Source organism: Amblyomma mixtum, chromosome 3, assembly GCF_055824585.1.
Source record: "Amblyomma mixtum isolate Tamu chromosome 3, ASM5582458v1, whole genome shotgun sequence".
Lineage (NCBI taxonomy): Eukaryota > Metazoa > Arthropoda > Arachnida > Ixodida > Ixodidae > Amblyomma > Amblyomma mixtum.
In genome coordinates, this window is record NC_143014.1 from 163650891 (window position 1) to 163675495 (window position 24605).

The window sequence follows — 24605 nt, forward strand, 5'->3', positions numbered from 1 at the left end:
TAAGGTTTCAAAGTGAGGTGCCGCCCTCCGAGAGAGCCTAGAACGGGGAGCGCCCAAAAAAGCTCTTGCACAAGGTGTGGAAACCAGTAAAGGTAAGGGGTTTTTCAAGATACGGGCTTATGTGTAGGTTGGCATTAGCGGCGGCGAAACCCGCCGCGACGGCTCAATGGTTACGGCGCTGTGCCATGAAGAAACACCAGTTCTCAGGTGCAACCGCTAGCCGCAGAAGCTGCTTTTCGACGGTGGCGATGTCCTAAAAGCATTCGTCTGTCTATCGAGATATTTATCCCGTTAAAGATCTCGAAACGACGATATTTGTTTCTAGGGTTTGGTTTGGTTTTATGTGGTTTAACGTCCCAAAGCGACTCAGGCTATGAGGGACGCCGTAGTGGAGGGCTCCGTGTAACTTCGGCCACCCGGGGATCTTGAACGTGTACTGACAACACATAGTGCACGAGCCTCTAGCATGATAATAATAATATTATGTTTTAACAAACGTTTGAAAGAAGTGTTGGCGGCCACTTCAGTGAGTGCATTAAAGTATCTGTTACTAACTTCCTGTTAACATATTACAGTTTCTTCCCATTTCCTGATACATTTTAAAAGAATGCAATGTTATGTTCATTAATGTGGTAACGTTCTGAAAATGTGTAGTATGTGTAGGTGCTTTGTGCACTTCGAACTGTATAGCCAAAGTACCAGCAAGTTTCTGGAGTTGTCAGGCCTAGTCGCCCCAGCTCTTGTAGGCATTGACTTGCCCGCGGTATTTTGTATTTTTCTCTTCTCTGTTGGCAGTAAACATTATTATTACTGTTATTTTTCTTCATTTCTTGCGACCAAATTCGTGGCTAATATTCTTTTTATTTTTTTCTTTCTCTATGGTTTCTTAAAAGCCAATCTTTTGATCATTTTTCTTCTGCTTGTTTTATCCGTCTTTTCGCTGATTTTGCCGAACCTAGTCCCTCAAGCCAGTTTTGGTTTTGATAGTCCTGTAACTGAAAATGTAATACGGAAATTGGCATTATTATTATTATTATTATTATTATTATTATTATTATTATCATTATTATTATTATTATTGATCCTTGATCTATGTATCATTATGTGCAATAAAACATTTATTATTATTATTATTATTATTATTATTATTATTATTATTATTATTATTATTATTATTATTATTATTATTATTCAGGATAATTAGAGGTGTGTCCACCTCTCATATATTTTGTACATCGGAGAGAGGGAAACAGAGAGAAAATAGCTTTAGTTTGTGGTGCAAAATTCAGTGCTAAGCGATCAAGCTACAGACATCGCAAATCTCTGAGAAAAAAAAAACACTGACACTTAGCAGCCACTGTGCTCAACAAGTTAGCACTGACGGAGGCATCCCTTCAGTAGCAAGATATTTCTACTGTAAACGTGGTTTCATAAAGATGAACAGCAAATAGACAAAAGTTTTATTTTCCTACGAATATGAAGGGGCGAATACAGCGAATGCAGAGAAAGTCTATCGGCTCGCGTTCCGAGCGAAACCTGCTCCTCAAAAAACTTTTCACTCGCGTCCTACTGGATCACATTTACGGAGTAAACAGCGAGTGGTCATAAATACAGGTGCCACGCATGCTTTTTTGGCGCTGACTGCATCCAAGCTTCGCGAGTATACGTGTGTGTATGGGTACGGGTCCAGGAAGAGGTTGCGTGATGACTCAGTAAGCAGGAGCACTACGATCTTTGAGCGACATGATCGCTGGATAAGCAGGTGCACAGTGACCTTCGAGCGGGTGTTGAAATTTCAGGGACACGATAGCAGCTGTTGGCCTTTGAGCGCGAGCTACAATACCTGTCATGCAGCCGATAGTTCGGCCTTTGAGCATCGCGTCATGAACCTTGCGCGTCACCCAGAGGCCAAAATAGCCCGATGTTTGTCTCAAGCATGCATGCATGCGGGAGTTTTACCTAGGCGTAGAACGATTTGTACTTCATTTTTTTTTTTGTGCTTGTGTAAAGTAATGCATCTCTGTTGGCTCGACGGCTGCCGTTGCTTTGGTTGATGCCCCTCTATTGCCCGTCGTGGAGCAACAATATGCTCCCGGAAGAACGGACAACACCCATTAACACCACATTCCACGCTTGGGGAGGCTGCAACGTGTCGAGCGTCATAGGCCTGGTGGCCCACCAAGGCCCTACAGTCTCCTACAGACTAGGCGCTGCATGTTAGGTGGATGAGCTTTTGCAGAGGGTGCTTCGCGCGGGTGCGATTTTTGTGCGGTCATTCACTGTGTTGGCACGTAACTTCGAGCTTCGTCTGGTCTTTTCTGTGCGTTTCGTGCGATTGCAGTGATTTCGCCGCGATGGTTGGCGCGTAAGCACACTGTGGTCTGGAGTTTCAGTATTAACACTGTCATTTTCTTGGCAAAGCTAGCGGACTGGGGGTGCCCTAGAACACAAGTGGGTAATGCTTCAGGTATCCATTTATCTTTTTTTTTTTAAATCATTTTTCCCCTCCTGCTTCTTCCAATGTCCTTCGGCACCATCACTTCCCGGCCTCCCGCTCACGAATCACCTAGTGAGCATTCGTTAGGCTGTTTCCGTTTCGCTGCTGACAAGCTTCACAGTTAACTGCATCGCGTCCTCTTCACCCCCACCAGCTTACCTACTGCGCACGCACGAATTGCCGTTTGCAAGGCAACGATTCGTGAGCAAATCATCAGTGTAGCCCGTTTACTCTATTCCAACAGGTGGCGCAGACCATGCTCCAGATGTTCGGCCAATCTCGGATACACAGGCAGGAGCCCAACGGACCGGCTGCAGAAACGATAAGTTTTCGTATATTTTGAGATATTTTCTGCGGAAATGTCCGAGAAATGTTAGCTTTTCTTGCCGCTGCAGGTCTTTCGCAGGCGAATGGACATTTTGCAAGTACATTTGGGGTGTTTTTTTTATTTTCTCGTTTGTACTAAGAATTTTTGCTACACTACGTGAGGTTGGTGCGGTAAGAACCACGTATACATCGTTGCTGATAGCCTTTGAGAAGTTCGGGCCCTCAGCGAGTCGCTCGCTCAACAATAGCTTGTGGTCATTGAAGAATTTTCCGAAAGGTAACACAAAGCAAAACCACCGTCTCTTGGGGGCGATCGGCCCAAGAGTGCGAGTGTGATCACTCGATGAGTTTGAAGCAGGTGGAGCTCGTTTCAAAACGCATCACTATGTTAATTTAGGCAAGGCAGCATTCAACTGAATATCCTTAAAATAACGCAAAAGACAAGGACACAGATAGAAAAGACACACACAGCGCTGACCGTGATCTGTCTTCTTCTGGAACCTTGCTGGAAACCTGTCTCAACAGCGATAGGAGCTCAGGTGCTGTCTTCTTCGGCTGAACAGCAAACTGCAGGCTGAGGCTAAGTACCTCGGTGACGTCCTTGGGAAGCTCCAGGTTTTCCGGGTTGTGCACCTGCCCACTTGGGGCCTGATGCTTCGATGGTTGGTGTTTCCTTAAATGCACCAAAATTTGTTGCCACAGGAATGCAGCTGTGCGATCCGCGGTGAGCAAGAGCTCTCGAAGCTGACGCTTGGCCGTCATGGGTTCCAGGTTTTTGTGCAGCTGTACGGATAGGGATGTTCTGTGCAGACGAGCTTGGCTTTGCCATTCCGATCTTAAGATCCTGCAGATACGAGCGCCGTGTCCCACTGACGGCAGGAAGCCTCCAAACAAGGCGATTTGCTTGATTTTGCCTGAACTGAATTTGCTTCTAGCGTCTAATTCCACTAATTAAGAAGTTGAGCTCTCTTCGATGTTTAGCATGTACATAGTACGGGGCGAAATGTTCTTTGCACATTGCATACCGCAAACTTCACATTATATTGAAACACCGTGAAAAGTAAAGCAGCGGACTAGAAAACAAAACAGTCATGCGATTTATTTCTGCATACGCATGCGCCAGCATTCAAGAGTGAAGATACTAACCCCACGCTTTTCGACGCATCCATAGAGGGGAAGTAACATTCTTGCATGTACATTGGCGCAAAGAGTGTAGAAACAGGAAACAGGAAGGGACTTGTTCGTACAACTAATAGCTTAGAAAAAAATATATACATCGAGGCTCACAATTTCAATGTCTTCGAGGGAGGTGCAACCAGCTTGATATACAGGAGGATGGAAAGATGTATGGCTCAGAAGACTCAGCAGTTACTCTTGTGTTGTACTATCCAGCGGCACAGATCCAAACAATCCAGATCCAAGGACGAACAGAAAAGAATGAGATAACCATGGAATAGACTTATTTAAAGTTGCACTAAGACACTGCGCCGCGATGCATCCTAGTAGTTGTATGCAACTATCAGGGTGGGGTGGCCAAAGACCCTTCTCCTTATCATAGTATCCCTGAAAAGCAGAGCACTAGGCCAGGGAAAAGCTTGTACGCATTGGAAAACCGGTGGGTACGCGGCGACACATTGAACCCAGCACATCCAGCATGTGAGGCGGATGCTCAAACCACTAGGCTGCCGTTCCTATACGCGCTATAGAAGCTTGTCAGAGAACTTCAATACAGCACATATAGCCTTCTTCTACTTCTAGGTCGGTGTAGGCTGGCAAGCAGTAAATTTTCAAGGTCTGAAGATCCACAAGTGCCTTTCAAGTGCCGTTAAGCTGTGCGGAAGGCGATTAAATTGTAGCCAAAAGGTGGTCAGTTTCACCTTCACGCTGCTTCGTTAAGCCGTCTTTACAGCGATTTCTTCCTCATGTAAGGCTGTGTGAGGAGAACAATTAGAAGTTTTAGAGTCACATTCAGGATTTCACACTGCATAAGTACGATGCACGTGTTCCCTTCCATACCTCATGCCGTCAAAGTAGCGACACAAGCTTTTGCACCTTATGGAATGCGAACGCGCGGCGACAAAGGCGTGCAAATGTGGAATACAAATTCGTGATATTTTGTAGCACATCAATATTTTACCACACGTAATTTTGACTTTTTAGCAACGTGCTGTTTCCGTCGGACTGTCACTACGTTTTCTTGCTAATTTCCATGATTAAAAAAAAATAAACAGGGCAAGCAAGTTGGCTTGTAATCGCACCGATGTCCAGCCATCAGTAAACATGTCTAAACTAATACTGATAAAATAGCAACTCGCATGATGGGTGCCCTGGCCATTAAAATTATGCTCTCATTTGCAACAAAAATTATGCGTGGAGATAGCCCGCTAGAAAATCAACTTAAAAGCCACAAAACTAATAACCATTCGAGCTAAATGTTGCACTTTTTAAATTTCCCTGATTCGCTCCCCCTTTCACATGTTACACTCAACGCAGGCTTTTGTCACAGATTTATTTACTTAAAACGGCATTGCTCCCTCGTACTGCTCAGCTTTCTTGCTAGCAAGCCACGAAACCCCTGCGAACATATTTGTGTCGAGTTCACGGAGACGTAACAGAAAAATAAACGCGTTAATTCTTTTCCCAAAGGGCGACGTTGAAGAAATGAGAACAGCAAACGTTTTGTGACCTAGGTGACTGCTTGGATGGAGATCGAAAATAAACAGGGCAAATAGAATGGCAAGAAATGCAAAAACTCTCTGAGAACGTAAAAACGTATCGGTATGCTTAGGAATGTTTTGCTGGCAAAATGCGCGAAAGAGACGGTCAAGTGCGTTTTCATCGTCATCAGCAGCATTTCAAACACGAAGGTTCGAGTAACCAACGCAGTGCCGGCGCTCCTCCCGTCGCTGCAGCTGCACCCTACCCTCTCAGTGCTGCACCCAGTATGGTCTGCACTGCACCGCCTTCCTTTAGCTGAACACAATAGATGCCACGACGGAAAGCTGCATCGAGTGGATCTAATATGCTATTCAAGGCGTCAAGTAACGCCACTAAGATGGCGACTTGACTGCTTCTGCTAGCACGCGCATGCGCGGTGGTCTCTGTGCAATCGGTCTATTGTAGCACGGCTTTAGGATGACAAAACCACTTTGACGCAACTCATTCGTTGTCTCTCAATGCGTGGAAACTTGCGCCATAGCACTAGCCGCTGTGAATCGGGACATAGGGAAACATAAGACCGCTTTCCCTTTTGTTTAATTTGTGGACATGGAGTTTCGACTGGTGCTGCCGTATAACTATATAAAGGAAGCAATCGGAAGTGCCGTGCATGTGACCTGAGAAGGAAAGAGAAAAACCAGTAAGTGTTCAAATACATGGCGGCGTCAGGCAAATATGGTAATTATCAGCATTGCTATTTCATAGTCAATTGAAGCGGAATGCAAATCAACGACAGTCGGACACAACTAAAGAGCGAAATGGTAAATACACCTACAAGGAGGTCCTCCAACCAATGCTATCGACCTATTGTCATGACGTCGTCATCAACCACCATGTTCCTGCCAGTCACTTGCGATGCCACGCCAGCAGGAGCAGAGCTGTTGACCGCGACAACATCACAGTAGGCCGAAGCCATACGTTGCAGGGCCTTTTTTGACGGGTATTTGCCGCTCCGCTATTAATGGTATCCAACAATAGAAAAGTCTACTTGTAACTTATTGGTGGTTGGGTCAATTTAATTAGGACGTATCGTTCACCAGAACTGCTGCGGTACTGTGACACCGTTCTTTCGCAGACAATCAGAACACCCCTATTTGTTGACGGATTACGAAGCGAAAGCTAAGTATCTAGGTCATTGTTACGGCGCAGAAAGACCAGGTATTACATTTTTTTTATTGAGATAACAAAATAAAACTAAGAGGTTTAAAAGCACTTTTCATCATGAGCTGTAAGTTCAGTGCTATAGAGATAAATATCGTGAAGGTCTGTGTGCGGGATTTGAGAGAGAGGAAGCAACAGGATAAAAATTCAGACCATCTCGTCTTCGAGATTAGATGAGCTGCTTGAATGCACTGCATGAAAGGCGTACCGTATTATCGGACAGCTCATAAAATAAGGATAGCTGCACATGAGTCTTCGGGAGCGTCCCTCATCAGCCGTTTCTTTCCTTAGCTTTTCTTCGCGAGCAATAGCGTGCCTGCTTTCTTTGCCGCTTATACGTGCCGATCCGCGCGACCAGCGCTGGCCACTTGCCTTGTGAGAGGGTGCCAGCATGGGGTACACAGAACGCTGATGACCTTCGCCTCCACCGCCCGCCGCGTCAAAGAACAACAAATTAGAACTAGTTACCAGCAAGGCTGACGGATGGCGCCACGGGACCTGTGCTCTAGTATTCGCGAGCGTTACGTAATGATGGCAACTCATGCGGCGCTGTCGCCTCGCTTATCAAATGCCACCAGGACTGAGTGCGCACCTCTCGGGATGCAGGGCAAAACTGGGCCCCCTTCGCAACGCGCGCTGGTTCTGCCCAACATTTTACCATTGGACCATGAATGCGCTGTTGCTGACGCATGCGCTGCTTCGACGGCTGCGCAGCACGTATGCACCAGGAGGTGAACGAAAGTTTCGCCAAAGCTCGTTTAGGTTCGCCTCCGTGTTCTCCCTCCGTCCTGCCGCCAATCTCACCCGCCGCGCGCCGCCTACGGGAGCTAAAAATTTGGGAGCCTTCTTAACCACACTCTTCAAGAAAATGCAATAGCATTTAGGTTGTCTGTTATAGCGCCCGCCGTCATCGTTCAATCACGTTCCTACGTGGCACTCGCGGTAATACAGGACGTACAACTTCACACCTATATAGGGACGGGGGTGGCGCTGGTGAACACTCTCAGGGATCAGTTACACTTCACATAAATACCCTCGAAGGCAGCCGATTGGAGAGCCGCCGCCGTAGCTCAGTTGGTAGAGCGCCGGATGCGAAATTCGGTGGTCGTGGGTTCAAATCCCACCGGCGGCATGTAGCTGCTTTCTACTTTAAAATAATTACCCTGTTAATCTCCCCGTTGATGAGCATCACAAATTAAAAAAAAAACTTATTCTCCTTGGTTTCAGTGACTCTTGGCTTCCGCTATGTATGCTGTCTACAATGAATGGCCAATGTGCTTGCGATTTTCCCGTCAAAGCTACGGTTGGAACCGGTTCCATTGTCCTCGTAGGTGTACGTGAGAGACCACCTTCTAGAATGGAGTACCTTCCACTGAAGTATTATATGGTGTTGCACTAATCTGATCCACTAATTCTCAGTAATTTTGGGGGTCCTATAGAATTTTCGGGGTGGGCCAACTTCCAAATTTAAGGAGTCCTCAGATTTTCAAATTTTGCGGTGCCGTATGATTGACCCACTGGTGGTAACGTATATAGGTTGCTCCAATGTGAAACGGAGCCATAGTTGCTCCATTGAAATGAGTTAGAAGCCAACTTTTTCCTTCGTTCTAAAGTTTATTTTTTCTGAACGAACAATGCCTATGAGACCGTTTGAACTTCAACATAAAAGTAACAGCAGAATTCGTTATTGTGAGTAAACTGACTGTTCCCTTTCACAGTGTAGCTACCATGCAGGAATGTTCTGTCAAGATTACTATGCTCTGGAATGGACAAGTGACGGGAACGAGCAAAAAAAAAAAGAAATTTATCTAGTTGCGTCCTTAGGCACTCACAGAAGCGCTAAAATAACAAATAAGGGCGAACTAAGAAATCAGACATTCGTATAGATGTACCGTTTTTTCGGTACTTAAGTCGCGCCCAGCGATAAACTGCCATTTGCTCGGAAGATAATAATGCAATAATGCAATAAGAAATGCAGTCGAGCCCACTTATAACGGCTGCAGCTATAACGACTGCTCGCTTATTACGAACGAGGATGATGCTACCGTCAAAATTTTCATTGTGGCAATGGCACTGCATGCGTCTCAGATACAGCGAACAAGCCTGGCCGCACAAGGTGCCGCAAACTCCGCCCCGGAGTCGAAAATCTCGCGCTCCTGCAGCGGCAGTGACCGAAGAGCGTCTCCCAGTCCCCGTGACGCAACCTCACTCCCACCTTCTAGCAGTTGTAAAGGCGGGACTGGGACAATGCAGGATAAACTTTACCAGATGCGTCTGTCAAAATGTGTAAGCTGGAAGGCGACTTTTGCGCTGGTATTGAGCACAGCAAGCTTCGCGTTACCGCCCTTTTGTATGCAAGCATGGACAGCAGCGACCGACAGCTACTGTTCATCATAAGCAAGTCTCGCAGACCGAGGTGCTCTGCGAGCTACGCTCCAGTATGCTACAGGCACAACACAAAGGTCTAAATGACAAGTGGCTTTTATTTATTCGACGGGTCTACCACTAGGTGTTAGTTCAAAATGGGGTAGGAATTATGCGCGACTGTTCGCCGACTGACTTGTTCATTTCAAGCGCCACATAGCGAAAAACAACCAATGAGAAATTTCTGCTCGTGCTCGGCAACTATGAGGTCCCACGTTCTCTATGAGGTTCCACGTTCTGCACTCTCTGTCTACTGTGACTAAGCTTTTCTGCCACCGAGTGCGACGCGAAAGGCCAGCCACTCGACCTATATGGGAATCGGCGGCGCGCCACAGCTTATGCTGAGAGTAGCTGAGAGACCAGATGATGACGTAGCGTTTAGGAACCCTTTGTTCACCGCCGTGAAAATATTAAGGCCGCTTGGATGGAACTAACTTGTGGAGGGGAACTAACTGTGGAGTGCATCTCGAACTGCTTCAGTGGGGTATAGATTCGTAGAAATGGGACTAACTGAGGACGCAATCGAACACCCACGAGTTCAGACGTGCTTGTAATTGTGGTAGTGTCTCATTCATGCAAAGCTGGCAGGATATGAAGTCGTTTAAGATGACTTGGTTTTGTTTTTATGGTGACGCTGACATCGCAGAGTCAATATAGTACACGAAATATAAGCATTCCTCGACTGCCAAGAATATCATGAAGATGATGACGAGGAGGCCGACCTACCACCTGCTTCCGTGAAAACTGCAACCGCGATTAGTTGTATCGCATCCCCAAACCAGCTTGTTAAAGGTGCACTAAAAAGGAATATGAACTCGTCTTTTTACCGTGGGAACTCTATCTATACGTTCCGAGCATTCTTAGAAACTTCGAATTATTGTCCTGTGCGGCCGATTTCTCTAACCTAAATCGGATTAAATGCCCCTGCTCCTGCCTTTTTTGAACTCACCGCTGACGGTAGGAGGAGTCAACCAGCCTTTCAACCAGTCCCGTGGCAGCTTGCCGCTCTGCCATCGGCGGAGTGATACGAAGCTATCGGCTACATATCCGCGCGTATTTCTATTTATGTGGACATAATTTGCAGCTATGTAGTCTCCGACTGGATCTAATTATTCACGGAAACCTAAAAACAAAATAAAAGTGAAAGTGAAGCCGCCACGCGACTGCCTGAAAGGCACTCCACGTGTTAGTTGACTTCTACCGTCAGCGGTGAGTCCAAAAAATGGCAGAAGCAGGGATGTTTAATCCGATTTAAATTAGGGAAATGCGCCGCACAGTACAATAATTAGAAGTTTCTAAGAATGCTCGGAACGTGTGGATCGAGTTCACGCGATAAAAAGACAAGTCCAGATCCCTCTTCAGTGCACGTTTAACAGCAAGTTCCTCAGCGAGAAGCACATGACTGCGCTGGCGAGTTTTGAAAGCGCCGTGATAGGGTCTGCAGGGAAGAAACAGACAGGCATTAGAGAGGAATTAACGTCCATGTGTCTTATTTTGTATAATTATTTTGTATTTTTGGCTGTAATGTGGGAAGTCCGCTTTCAACGAACCTCGGATACAACGAACGCAATCTGCGTGACCGTCAGGTTCGTTGTAAGTGGGCTCGACTGATAAGTCAGGCTATACTTATAAGGGCTGCAGTTATAAAGAAAGCTCGCTCGTTAAGAACTAGGGCGGTACTACCATTAAAATATGCATTAGGAATATGTAATACAACGAACAACCGTGGCAGCGTAACTCCGGTAGAATGAACGAGGAGGCGCTGTAAGCGAGGCCCCCGGTAAACGCGCAGATGAAAGAGCGTCTCCGGGCGCCACCGACACCCTCCCACAAAAAGTACACGGGAACCCAAAAACGCACTAAAAATAGGCGAGACATTGCCGACAAAAGGGAACAGCCTTCCCATATGCTGCCGTCCAAACGACATGCATTGAAAGGCGACACCTGCATTGGTGAAAGCCACAGCAAGATTTTAAGGTTAACATCCTATAGTGTGCACAAGCAGGAACTGCAGCGACCGGCAACGGCCCTTTATCATCGACAAGTCTCATGCACCGCGATGCTTTAGGAGCTACGTTTTCGTACGCTACAGGCCAAACACAAAGGCTTGGATTACGCGTAACTTTTTTTTTCATGCGACGAGCGTGCAACCAAGCTTCAGCGCGAGGGGTAATGCGCACGATCTTCTCTCCGCGTGGCTTGTTGAGTTAGACCATGACATAGCGAAAAAAATACGAGCTCCAACTAGTGCGTGATATCGCTGCAACGCACCACGTGTTGCCTTCTCTAGCTGTGGTCACAACGTTCTTCTCGTTACCAAATGCAAAGAGCAATATCCAGCCACCAGTCATGGGTGGCATTCACACGCTCCAGATCTCCTATCATCATACAGATCAAGCCGATAGCAATTTATGGCGATGTTCCGGTTCGGATATCTTTGTTCGTTACTGTGAAAATGATTAAGCCCATCTGGATGAGACTGACAGCGGAGTGCATCAGGAATTGCTTCCGTAAAGCGTGCTTTGTGGGGCAATTGACGATGGAAACACTGTTGAGCATACGCGTTATTAGACACATGTGGATTTAGAGCAACGTGTTTTTGACGGCAGGACATGATTTAGCCTGAGATGGTTTCGTCGGTGCGGATCATGACGCGGGAATCGCAGTCATACACTGACGAAGCCATTTCAATGTGTGCGCGAAGCACGTGTGCTGCCCGACTGCAGAGGATCTGATGGCGATGACGAGGAGGCATATCTCCCACTAACTTCCGTAAACACTTTAGCCACGATTAGTTATATCCTGTTCTTAAAGCAGCCTAACTGTTGGCACTTACGGCTTTGGCGAGGAACATAAAATAAGACAGCTCTCGAGGGCTTGAAACTTGCCGTGTTCCGACGCGCGTGACGAACTGTTGAAAGAAATGAACGCCAATTTCGATGGGCTTCGTATTCCTGGCTGTAAAATGAGAACTCCATTTACTACGAACCTCGGACACAACGAACGCAATCCGCGCGACCATCAGGTTTGTTATAAGTGGGATCGACTGTAAGTATAAGTGTAATTTTGAAATATAAACCCAAATGTGCGATTAAAGTGCATTTGTAAATTCGCCTTGTGTATGATCACCTTGAACTTTTTTCAGTAATAGAGGTTCGAATTAATTGGGATTTAAGACAAAGCGGGCTGAAATTATCGTGCTTCTGCTGTGCTTGCAAACAGGAATAATAAAAGCCCACATGTAAACCACACTGAAAACTTTAGAGAAAACCGCGGCTGATACGCCGGAAAATGCGTTAGTAAGATAATGTCCCCAAGATTAGTGCAAAGTAAGCAAACGTAGCAAGTCAAATGTCCCGAAGATTAGTGCAAACCAACGGTTCCAAGGAAAGGCAGAGCAATTAGTAGCTGGCATATATTAGAACAAAGAGTGAACGGCGTCTAAAATTATCTGCAAATGCAAAATGCAGTTCTTTTTGCGAATATCAAGAAGCAATCATGATAGGGTTTCAATAGGCTAAATGAGCGCTTTTCGCGGTAGTCAAAAAGAGGAATGCTTTTGCGTCGCATAGATGGAAACAAGAAAAAAAATGTGCTCCTTCGACAGAATGTCCTTTCCTTGTGAACTCCCTCTGTCAGAAATACGGTAGCCTAGGTGATAGGGAGTATGCTTTGTCAGAATACCAATTAGCCTAGTTGAAATTTTTTTCACTGAAAAACCTTTCTGTAGCGCTTTAGAGGAGGTAGCTACATACCAGAGTATACAAAAAAAATAAAACGTTGTGCCTTTTTTTTACAAGCGACCAACTTGCAGCTGCAGTCCGAGCTAGATAATTCGACTTGAAAGGGGTGAAAATGCTATGAGGAATTCGAAATGTATGTGTCCCTTTTCATGTCCTGTTTTGTGTGTGAGCAACTGTTTCCAAAAGTCGAATTAATAGACGCCGTAATTCACTTGATGTTGACAGAATCAAAGCTTCAGTTCAAATAAACCGGCAGATTTAAATAATGAGTTCAAATTAGCGAGATTTCATTGTACAAGGAAACCATGGTGCGCTGGAGAAAATGCAGAATGTGCCCGGCATGTCAGCAGAAAAAGACAGACGCAGAGCCTTAAACCTTAAGGTTTGTAACGGGTAGTTATTGCGTTGTATGGAATGAGAGTGCAAGAAGTCCGTGATGACTACACCTATCAGCTAAAGAAAATAGTGTATTCGCGAAAATCCTAAATGGTTTTCGGCAATGTCATCGTTAGAAGAAAAAAACACAGTAGCCTCCAAACAACGCACCAACTGGGCAAGTTGGTAGACGTTAACTGTGGATTACTTCAAGCTCTTGTTTTTCTGGATAGATAGATTTTTTAGCTAATCGAATGAATATTGCGTCGTAATGATTTCCTGCCGGAAGTTTGGCACGTGGCGTGAGACTGTTCTGAGCTGTTGGTGTTTTTTTTGCGTGTGTTTATATTGAAACCTCTGAATAACAAATCTAAAGCGCTGTGTCTCCTTCTGTGTCGTAGTATGCAAGCGCTTGAAGAACTCCACAGTGGGGATAGTATTTTCAGATATATACGTATATGGTTCATGCAAAAATCTGTAAAGTCCAATCCTAGTTCTGTGACATTTTGAATACGAATGCTGAACCAGTTAAACGATCCAGATGTCAAAAGAGCTAATGAGTAAAACGCAAGCGAACCAGAGGAAACAGGAAGGCTTCATACAGGCATGTTCAAATAAAAAAGGCAAGCAGCATAGCGGGAATGTCCATTATTATCTGTGATATTTTGCCTGTCTGACCTCAAAGGAAATAAAGGCACAAAGCAGCATAATTAGGTATTTGTCTGTTAACTGCATGTAGGTCAGCATGAGGTGCGTCGTTTAAAGTTCGCTAACGACATCGTTTTTCTCGCAATAGACCCTCAGTGATTGAGCGATATGCGAAATTAATAGGCTGCAGCGGAGGAGCGCAGAAAACTAAAGTTTGGTGTTTTATAACGTTATGTGTAACATAACTTTCTTTGTACTGCAATCAGCTTGTGTTTTTTTTTTGTAGATTATTGGTTTAAACTAAGAAGAATATAGGAGCGAAACGCATTTTCTTCTATTCGGTACATTTGCTGGTCAGATACTAAAAGGGGGGCACTCTGCCTCCTTTGAGATAGAATGACAAGTGTCCGTCGAGGGTTGTGCAGCCCTTCGAGCCACGTGCACAAATTTCTGCACATGCATCTTGCTGTAGTCGCTATCACCCGCATTTTCTGCTCTCCACACTGTGTCCACCTTCCCTATAAACAGCTAAACTGCCGCACCGTAGATAACATTAACCACTGACTTATATGGCATTCAGAGCATCTGCAGGAGCACGTAGCTCCCGGTATACGTGGCATAGGCTTCCCGCTTTGTGGAAAACCGCGTCACCTTGCGCCAGCGCAAGACCTCACGCAAGTTTTCATCCTCTGCAGTGCGCAGAGGTACGATACCCTCAACACGTCAAACCTTAATCAGAGCCAATCGGGCGCAGTTTTCACGCGCAGCGAAAGTCCTTTCGCAGGCCCCGTTCGCGCTGCGTTCGCGTCGGCCCGTCGTCCACGCGGCGCGGATCCCTGTTGAATGTCGCGCGGCACGGTCACGAGCCCCCAACGCCAACTTGCATCACCGCCGCGGCGGCGTGCTGCCCGGATGCTCACCGTTGCTCTCCGCTTTCCTGGGCGCGCCGGCATTGCATTGCCGCCAATGCCGCCGTTTTCTCTTCCGGCGTCTGCTGGGTGCGTCGGGCGCTCTTTGCGCTCGCGGCCATTGCCCTCTCCTCAGGTACTAGGCGACTCCGCTAGAGAGGCGATAGGCCTCGGCTCGCCTTTGTTTGTGGGCAGCAGCTTTCTCGGCATCCAGCGCCCGATCTGGTGCCGCCTCCTGCAACGTGTTTCCCATCTGACTCGGTCGGTAGTCCTGCATCGTTCATTCATCGTCAGCGTTGCCGTGGAAATTTTAAACACTGCGCTAAAAAGGCAAGAACTATCTGACGGACGCGTTCACTTTAAAAGAAAGAATGACAGCCGTCATGCAACATCAGACGCTTTGGGTCCGCAATAATGAATTAATAAAGCCATAAGTGAAATTGTATGGCGGCAATGCTGCCATGTCTCACATCGCCAAAAGCGATCGTATTCCCGAGATGTAGCCGTCAGTCATGGCCTGGAATAATGAGAGCCTATAGATGGCAGGCTAACGCTGGGCGCACATGTCGGTACGACGCATGCAGGTTTTAAGGAGGTATAGAGTGATCAACTTTGCAACCGCCGGAATACAGCGACAGGCATGAGTATGAAGAGCGCCGAGAAAAATAAATGTTCACAGCGACACTTAATTACCTCATGTGTTGGCAATGCGTTAGCATTAGAAGCTGCTGATGACTAACAAGCTTCGCGCCATTCTATCATGGTGGCGTTTGCGGACCTTCATATAGCTGCAGTGGTTAGGAGCCGCCCGCGGTGGCTCAGTGGTTACGGCGCTCGGCTGCTGACCCCAAAGACGCGGGTTCGATTCCGGCCACGGCGGTCGCATTTCGATGGAGGCGAAATGCTAGAGGCTCGTGTACTGTGCTGTGTCCCTGCACGTTAAAGAACCCCAGGTGGTCGAAATGTCCGGAGCCCTTCACTACGGCGTCCCTCGTAGCCTAAGTCGCTTTCAGACGCTAAATCCTCATACCCAAACCGAAGGTGTCTAGAGGTGGCGACACGGACGCGACGAAGACACAGCGAAGCATATAGCTATCACTTCCGGTCTGCTGTCGTTGCTTTCGGTCTTCGGAATTATGTGGCCATTTTTTTCCCTCAATGAGGCTTCCAACGCTAACGCATTAAAAAAAAAAGGCAGTGGTCAGGCTACCCTTACAAAAATGCTTCTTGAGACAGTGTTGAAGTTCTCATGAGCAGACTCAACACGCCGTGTTGAATTTTTGTTGTGACCAGGATGGGCTAGTGTTGGTGAATTGTTGAGGCCGAGTTGAAACTCATTGGAAAAGTGGCCACTGTGCTGGAGTTGAGCACTCTCAATGAAATTTCTGCTTTGCGTTCATGTTGAATTCATGTTGGAATTACGGGAGTGAATCAACACGCCATTCTGAATCTTGGCTGGGGTAAAAAAGCAAAAAAATCCTGGGAATACATTCGTATTGCGCCAGATGGACCGACTACCAATGCAATTTTCGGCGGTATAATCATATTTATTGCTGCAATTTCTCGTTAACGCGAAGCCGTCATCCCCTGTGACGTAGTGCTCCTCACATACGCACAAACACGTATGTATATCAATATATATATACATACATACACCTTAGCCCTACAAATCCATCAGATAAAGAGCATGGGACAGTACTGCACACGAGGCTATAGAAAGAACTGACAGAGTTCATCTTACGATCTTAAGTGCAACCTCGGCTTCGCCCTTATATAGTCCTACTCAGGGGTGTCCGGACCTGCGCAAGTTGTAGACTGCCGATCAGCAAAGTTATGTCAGTTACTACTATTAATATTTATTTATTTTATGTGTAGTAGAAGTAATGAAGTTCATATGCAACGGTCTATTATTTGACGACCTTGATTCATTCAAAAACAACTTAAATAAAGCATAAATAAGCGCCCTTTTTTATGAGAGCACATACGAATCATCCAAAGTAGGTATGCCTGAATGAGCATATTGCACTTTTTTCTATGCAAGAAAATGACTTTGAGCGGTTTATGAGTTTTAACGGGTGCTGCGTGCGTTCTTAATATGTGTAATGTGATCAGGTACTGTTTACACGATGCATGTCGAAATGATTTCATTTAGTTAGGCTTAGAAATGGCTGTCTTGAGATGATTCAACTTAAGTTCAACAGAAATTGCTCAACAGTAAATCTCTTGACTACGCTCAACAAAAATTCCGTGTAGCAGGTGTTGAGTAGGCTCAACATACATTGAGTTCATGTGGGTTTCCAGTTGATTCAACAGGAGCTCAACAAGGCGTCAACTGAAGCTCAAAAGTCATTTTTGTAAGGGTACAGCTTTATAACGTTCATAAGTGAGAAGACGAGGCGCATGTGGCTGAGGAGCGAATACATATATGTGAGGGCAGGAAGTCGAGCGCGATATATTAGTGCGAACTTCAAAAAAAGTAAAAAATGAACGAAAAAATTTAATGCGCTAAAAACTTCCCAAAGCGACTCCGGCTGTGAGGGACGCCGAAGCGAAGGGCTCCGGAAATTTCTTCTGAGGTTCTTCAGCATGCACTGACATCGCACAGTACACGGGCCTCTAGAATTTCGCCTCCATCGAAATTTGACCGCCGTGGCAGGGATCGAACCCGCGTCTTTCGGGTCAGCAGTCGAGCGCCGCAACTGCGCCACTGCGGCGGACGGCAAGGTATACTTGTACGCTTATGGGCACGCTGTCTCACTCTACATAATAACTTAGTCCTTTTGCGTCAAGAACATTTAGTTTTTTTTCCTTTTGTATTTCGAACGTCGCTGCTATTCCGCCTTGCTTCCTGCTTTTTAGTCTGCTGATGCGTTACGCACTCGATACATCTCATTAAAGCAGGATAATCGTTCATTGATCTTTACTATTATATTCGTCATTTATTTTAGGTGATCTTTCGGTTTCTTTTTTCTTCCTTGTCATTTCTTTATCCATACATATTTCTTCTCGCACGCGTTCTTGCTTTGTCGGCCGCATCTACTGGAATCTTTGCTTTATACATAATTATCATTACAAAGCACGCGCTTATACCTCTACCGACCATTGAGGTAGCCTTTACAACTATCGGAAATAACCTTGCTCTGGTTCAGGGTTGGAAACTGTTGTCCAACAAAACGCAAACAAGCATACACTTTCCGCACAAACTGCCAGGGGGAAATAGCTAACACCAACCCTCCGCACTGTTAGCGTACTGACGCTTTAGTAAGCCACATACGCACACAGTGCTACTAGCGCACCCAATTCGCATTTTCCCTAGCTACGCAAATCGACCGTGATTTTTTTTTTTTGCAAATTTCGGTTGCATGTTTTTTTCTTGTAATCATGCATAAAAGATTGATTAAACCCGCCCGCGGTACTCGCCTATGGACGCCTAAATAATTGATAACTAAATTTCTTCTCTCACCTGCTTCGGTTACAATAGCCGAGCAATGGCTGGGGCGTCAAAGTCAATAAAGGTAGCATCAGGCATGAAGAAAAATACGATATAACCGCTGCTTCTTGACTCGTTGTGATTTCGGCTCTGTGATTTTGTACCCACTCCTGCATGAGCATGTGAAGGCTTACAGTATTAATAAATAAATAAATAAACAAATAAATAAATGAATAAACATTCCGGCACAAAAATATCAAACATTGGAAAATTGTAAGATAATGTTATAGAAATATTGAAGGTATTGGTTCATTCTTTCGATGTGTAGCGAAATATTTCTTTTAAATTTTGTCAATCACACGCACCGAGCAGTTAAGACTGCCTTAGAAAACCAATGGGGAATGCTTTTGGTGATGCTTTTGGTGGAAATGCAAGCCGTCTACGGAAGGTCTGCGGATATATTGACTGTTACAGTGAAATCCAACAATATATGAAAATATTGCGCTCATAAACTCTTTCCCGTTCAAAAATGCTTTTGTCCAGAATTGTTTGGCATGACTGACCTTCGACGTCATATCTCTCAGCTATTTGCACCGAAAGCGAAACAGGTGAGAGAAGAAATTCAGTCATAAATTATTTAGCGGTCAGAGGCGAATAGCACGTGGTCACGTGTATTTATGTACGAAGGAGGCACGGGTGCCCCGGAGCACCCTTCGCGGACATCGACACTAACGGCACGCTTGGGGAGACCACTAGAAGTACGAGACACCATGACTGACCACGTGAAGACTTATAAATATCTAGGTGTACGGCTAAATGAAGGGGGAAAAAATATCTCGAAGAGCACGAAATAATTCTGAAGGATAAAGGGAAAAGGAATTCAGCCATTGTGAAGCATAGAGCACTATAGAACCATAATAGGTATGGGGTGGTTAGAGGTGTATGGAAGGGAATCATGGTACCAGGCCTCACATTTAGAAATGCAGCCTTGTGCATGAAATCAGAAATACAATCAAGTCTAGAAATCAGACAATGAAGTGTAGGAAGGCTAGCCCTGGGAGCACATGGGAACACTCCGAATGAGGGAGTCCAGGGAGATATGGGCTGGACGTCGTTCGAGGTTCGAGAGGCAATCAGCAAACTGAGGAAACAGGATGGGAAAAAAGGCGTACAAGTGTCTATACATGAAAAGTACTAAGACATGGACGAAGAGAACCCGAAAGCTAAGAACGAAGTACCTGCAGGTGAGGGATGGGGCTCAGCAAAATACTAGTGTGAAAGCGGAGGTAAAGGAGACAGAAAGAAAGATGTGGAAAGAAAGAATGCAGGAAAAATCGGCGCTAGGTATATATAGGACACGAAAACAAGATATTAAGAAAGAGCGGTTATTTGATCACTCGCGGGGCAGTTCACTACTTTTTGAAGCTATAAGACAGGGGCTTTGAAACATAAACGTACAGGTCCAGATTTGAAGAAGTGGATATTTTGTGCGCTGTCTGTAGAACGGAAACGGAGACCATAGAACACTTGGTTTTGAGGTGCGCAGGACTTCGCCGAGTCCTCCCCGAGGGAGCAGCAACATACATATAGCGCTGGGATTTGCTAGGGAGTACGGGCGAGTGATGAGAAAAGCGTGACATTGACGAAGGGGAGGTTAGAAGATTGATGGAGAAAGTCAAGGGAGGGGTGAATTTGGAAGGGAAAGATAGTCAAACTAGACATTTTAAAAGCGAAATGGCAGTAAAAGAAGAAAATAACAAGGGGAAAATTATAGGCTTGGTGGCGTAAGCTGCCGCCTGGGGCAATGCCATTATCATCCATCCATCCATCCATCCATCCATCCATCCATCCATCCATCCATCCATCCATCCATCCATCCATCCATCCATCCATCCATCCATCCATCCATCCATCCATCCATCCATCCGTCCACCCATCCGTCCGTCCGTCCGTCCGTCCGTCCGTCCGTCCGTCCGTCCGTCCGTCCGTCCGTCCGTCCGTCCGTCCGTCCGTCCGTCCATCCGTCCGTCCATCCGTCCGTCCATCCATCCATCCATCCATCCATCCATCCATCCATCCATCCATCCATCCATCCATCCATCCATCCATCCATCCATCCATCCATCCATCCATCCATCCATCCATCTGTTGCCATCAGATACTGCTTAATTAGAGATCCCCTTCCACATTAATTGGTGACGCTAATTAGTAGCCGTAATTAACTGAATATTTCTGTAATGTAATTCGCCTACTGTGCGGTGTGAAGTGCTCGTACAAGGCCTCCATTTATTCCTCAAAACAAACGTAAAAAAAAAGTTCCTCAGTGTAGCAGAGGTAGCGTGCTCGGCTCCCTCGAACAGCGGAATCGAACAGCGGTTCGATTCCGTCTGACCACCATTTTTTTTTCAGCGAAGATGCTTTCCTACGCCAATACCCTCTCGACCAATAAGGATTTGCCAGTCACGCCGACGCCGGGTTTTCGGCCGAATGGAGCCTTCAACGATGTAGCGTTAAAAAAGTAAGTGCTTATTCTTTTTAACGCTTTTATTGCACGGTTTCTTTTTAGCAACACCTGCTAAATTTTTTTTTGTAACGTCAGTATTTGGCCGCTGTATTCGCAACGGGAAGAAGGCTCAGACTACTGAACAAGGGCCTATGAAACAGCAGCTCTTGCTCTTTCCTCTACCTTATCCAGTGAAGGGGATTTTTTCGAATGACGCCTGCTCTCAATACGTATTATCGATTTGAAAGTCCGCATATATATATTTTGTCCTTACATTGACGCATGTTCCCGAGGGTCCTCTTGGAATTTTGATCTCTCTGTTCTGCGTTTGCCAAGAAATCCCAATGAGCCGTCAGATGCAAGACGGCGTGCTTATTTGTGATAAGAGCAAACTAAATAATGCGAGCATTTTTCAAACGCGTATGCATAAGGGCGAAGTAGCAGACGTAAGTGGAGGGATAGAAAATTATAGACGATCAATTCGATTGATGCAGCAGAGCATGCATTAGCATCAGTGTCAGCCCAGAACGGAGAACCTTCTGCCGGGTTCAGACCGTGCGAGCTGGTGGAGTGATCGAGCCCGTAAATCACTGTGTGACACGCCTTAGCCCGCTCCACTCTCCTGATCCAATCCAGCAATCACAGTGTGCTCCCACTCCCACCCTGTCTTCGTTTTCCCTCTCCATTTGCGTCCCCTCTCCTCTGTAAGTGGAGAGGAGCATTTTCCTCTTTCCACTTTTGTACCTGTCAAGCGAGGTTTCAGACGTACGGACAGATTTTCGAACATTGCGATTCTAAGGCTAACTTATTAATATACATGATGTATTTTGCAAGCCGAACTGCACCTGGCGTTCTGCAATAAAAGATACGCTGTAGTGGAGGCCTTCGTTACTGATTTCGTCTGCCTGAAGTTCTCTGAAATCCCAGCATTTTGGCATTTTTACTTAATTGATAAGCGGTCGCTGCGGCCGGGAATCGCACTCTTTTCGAACAGAACAAAAGGCCGACGTACTACAAACATGTTTTCTTGTCATGATTTGATTTCTATTTCTCTTTTTATATAACAATGAAGTCGGAGCTTGTCTTGATAATTATGGGTGTATGAGCCCCTGAAAGAGTAGGACTGGTACGACATCCCTGAAGCCTGTGAGATGTGGAATAAAAATGGAATAAAATATAGTTTAACCTGGGCCGAGACTGGACAAGTGGAAATTCTGATCCGCTCTAGACACAGATGACGGATCTGAAGTTCTCTAGCCCATCAGTGTTTGCCTGTTAATTACAAGTGCGTCGCATGTGTCGTCTGTTGCTGCAGGCTTTGTGTCTATCACGGATAAAAATTTCTAGTCGGCCCGGACCTGCACCGGAAACTAGCACGACGAACTTGTGCTCAGTAGCATTCAACACAACTACTAAACTTCTCCGGAAGAGGGGTAATCAAGAATGACGGTGGTGGTCGGGTGGTGGTGCTTCAGTGCGGTGCTTCAGATCGGTGCGTTAGTGCGGTGAGTACGTTTTGAAAGGAAAGCTTCACTACGCGAGGTAAAGCCAGTTTCGCGGTGGACCTAAGTTTCACCTTCAAATGACCTTGAGCTTCGAAAGCAAAGCAAAGGCGCATAACTGACCCCCTGGGACAGTGGACACCTGAGTAGTGCTTTAAGCTACGTGGTGGTAGTGACAGATACGCGCTGCATGAGTTGGCATTGACAACGTTGTGGCAGAAACGCGGCACTGCAGCCATGGGCCGTCGGCGCTCGTTGTGTGCACTGCCGTTGGCGTTGACAACGCTTTAGAATACCATGATTCTAAAAGAAAGTGCGCATAGATGCCTCCCTGTATCAGTGGACGCCTGAATCGCGCTTTGAGGTACGTAGGGCGGGGGGGCGGGGGGGGGGGGGGGGGTTGAGAAAGAGATGTGGGCTGCATGCGTTAGCGCTGACAAACGTTGTGGCAGACACACGGCATTGCAATAGGCCGCAGCGTTCATTGGGTGAACAAACTCTCGCGATCAACCATTAACTGCCACCTGCCATGGTGACAGGGTGGGCGCGCTGCCGATCCAGTGTCCGGAACGCACTCAACGTTACAGACGCGAAGCCGCGTGTGGTTGCCCGATACGCCATAGCTTTCGCTCGCTAACCAGATTGAAGAGTAACCGCAGGTTTTTTTTTTTTTGTGAAGGGTGTTGGTTAGTCTCTAAGTTTTAATGAAACAGAGGTAAAAGCGCGATAAAAAACTCAGGTTTACGAAGACAGAGCGCTCGTCTTTGTCTTTTTTGCTTTGAATGTAGGTTATTTGCGCCCCATGCTCCCAATCGCAGATTAGCCGCACTTCAAAACTAAAGTTTTATGAACCCGAAACCGAAACTCACACAATTGAAATGTTTTTTGCGTCACAATAAAGCATTATTTGGTACCATTTATAATTTCAAAACGTCTAAAGTTTAGTTTTTTGCATTAATATTTGGAGAAAGTTGTTCTTCGCTTACATGAGTTATTGTTACAAAGACAGGTTCGAGGCGACGGAAGTGCGCATCTGCGCAGCGAAACTTTTATTTCGGCCTGCGTTAAACGCATTTCAGCAATGAGGCTATGCGAAAGTTTTTACCTGTCTGAATTCTTGCGGATTTGCCTTTGGTCAAGAGTTACGAAATTGTGCGGCTTTTCTCCATTCATTCTACGCATGGCAACATGGGATCAATAACGCAGTGATCTTTTCTTCCGGTTTAATGGGGTCAGCTGTTTTTGCATTGGCAATGGTGTCGTTACTGGAGGAAATATCCTATTTGTTGCCGTGATATTAGTATTCAATGTTATCAAACGAGCTTCTGTTTATCCTGAGAAAAAAAATTAGCAGTGAAGTCCAATGTCAAAGAAACAAAAATGGCGTCGGCAGCGACCTTGGCGTTATCCTCCCGGTACACTGTGGTTCCCGTAGCAGCAAGCAGCGGGAGCAGCAAGAAGCTGTAGCTTTGTAGGTATTCTGTGGTTGTGGGGGTTGTAGCATATGATTCCGGACGAGGTGATCCATGCATTTGTGCCCGGTTTTAGTGGCAGGTATATGCAGACGCTGTACTGTGAGTTTTCCTTTGCAAGAAACCCCTCTCCGGCATCGGGCCATTGGTAGTGCGGCCCGTCCTGCCACACAAACCACGCGGTTCGCTAGGCCCCCCGTGCGAATGGGAAGACCCGAAAGCATTGTTCTGTGCTGATAGCTAGCCTAGCATCCAGTATTAGGCTTAACGGTGGTGCAAGAAAAAGAATTGTCTTCGTTTCTTCACGATTCGTTTGCCGACGGAACGAATGTGGCCAGTCCGCGTTGGGGAAACCGCCTCGGGTGCCGTATCGGCGTGCTACGCAATTCGGCGGCCGCCTTTCGCAAACGCTGAGGAGCAGCACCGCCACTGAGTTCCGCTCTGAGTCCTTCCCCCACCCCACCACCACCTCCCGCGGAAGTGAGCGGTCGCGTCGTCGGAGGCTCCTTCGCGACTCCGTGCGGTGTGCGACTGCTGATGCTGCCCGCGCTTCGAAGACGCCGTTCGTGAACGAGCCCTGGGCCCGGTGGCACGTTTGTTCCAGGTTTCTCCTGCGCGCTAGCGTAAGATGATCACCCTTTGGAGCTGACACAACCGTCGAGCGACACTGTTGCCACAGCGTCGGGAGACCCTCGCCGGTTCCTTTCGTTGAGGTGAGCTTTCGGAGTGCGCGCGTATGCGTGCGCGTGCCTTCTCGTGTTGTGCCTCTTCGTGCTCGTGACGACGTGCTGCTGCGTGAAGTGTTCGTGCATTTTTGTTCGAAATGGAAAATATAAAAGCATACGTCGACGTATTAGTCTGCCGTAGATCCCCGACGTTCGCGCAGGCCGTAGTAGC

General features: G+C 46.4%; 1 protein-coding gene and 1 non-coding gene across 6 annotated transcripts in view; both read left to right on the forward strand.

The window, feature by feature from the left end:
• The first annotated feature begins 7762 nt into the window (after positions 1 to 7762).
• On the forward strand, positions 7763 to 7835 carry TRNAS-CGA (transfer RNA serine (anticodon CGA)). Its single transcript has one exon. It is a non-coding gene; the product is annotated as a tRNA-Ser (tRNA).
• Positions 7836 to 23280: 15445 nt separating this feature from the next.
• Positions 23281 to 24605, forward strand: part of LOC149352585 (phosphatidylinositol 3,4,5-trisphosphate 3-phosphatase and dual-specificity protein phosphatase PTEN-like) — an 82280-nt gene continuing 80955 nt past the window's right edge. The window contains exons 1-2 of one of the 5 annotated variants that reach the window (XM_089581766.1): positions 23283 to 23707; positions 24313 to 24421. The gene's annotated coding sequence lies outside the window, so the exon portion shown is untranslated. Of the gene's footprint in view, positions 24422 to 24605 lie in introns of all 5 variants that reach the window. The other 4 variants (XM_089581767.1, XM_089581765.1, XM_089581768.1 and 1 more) reach the window with 4 other exon arrangements.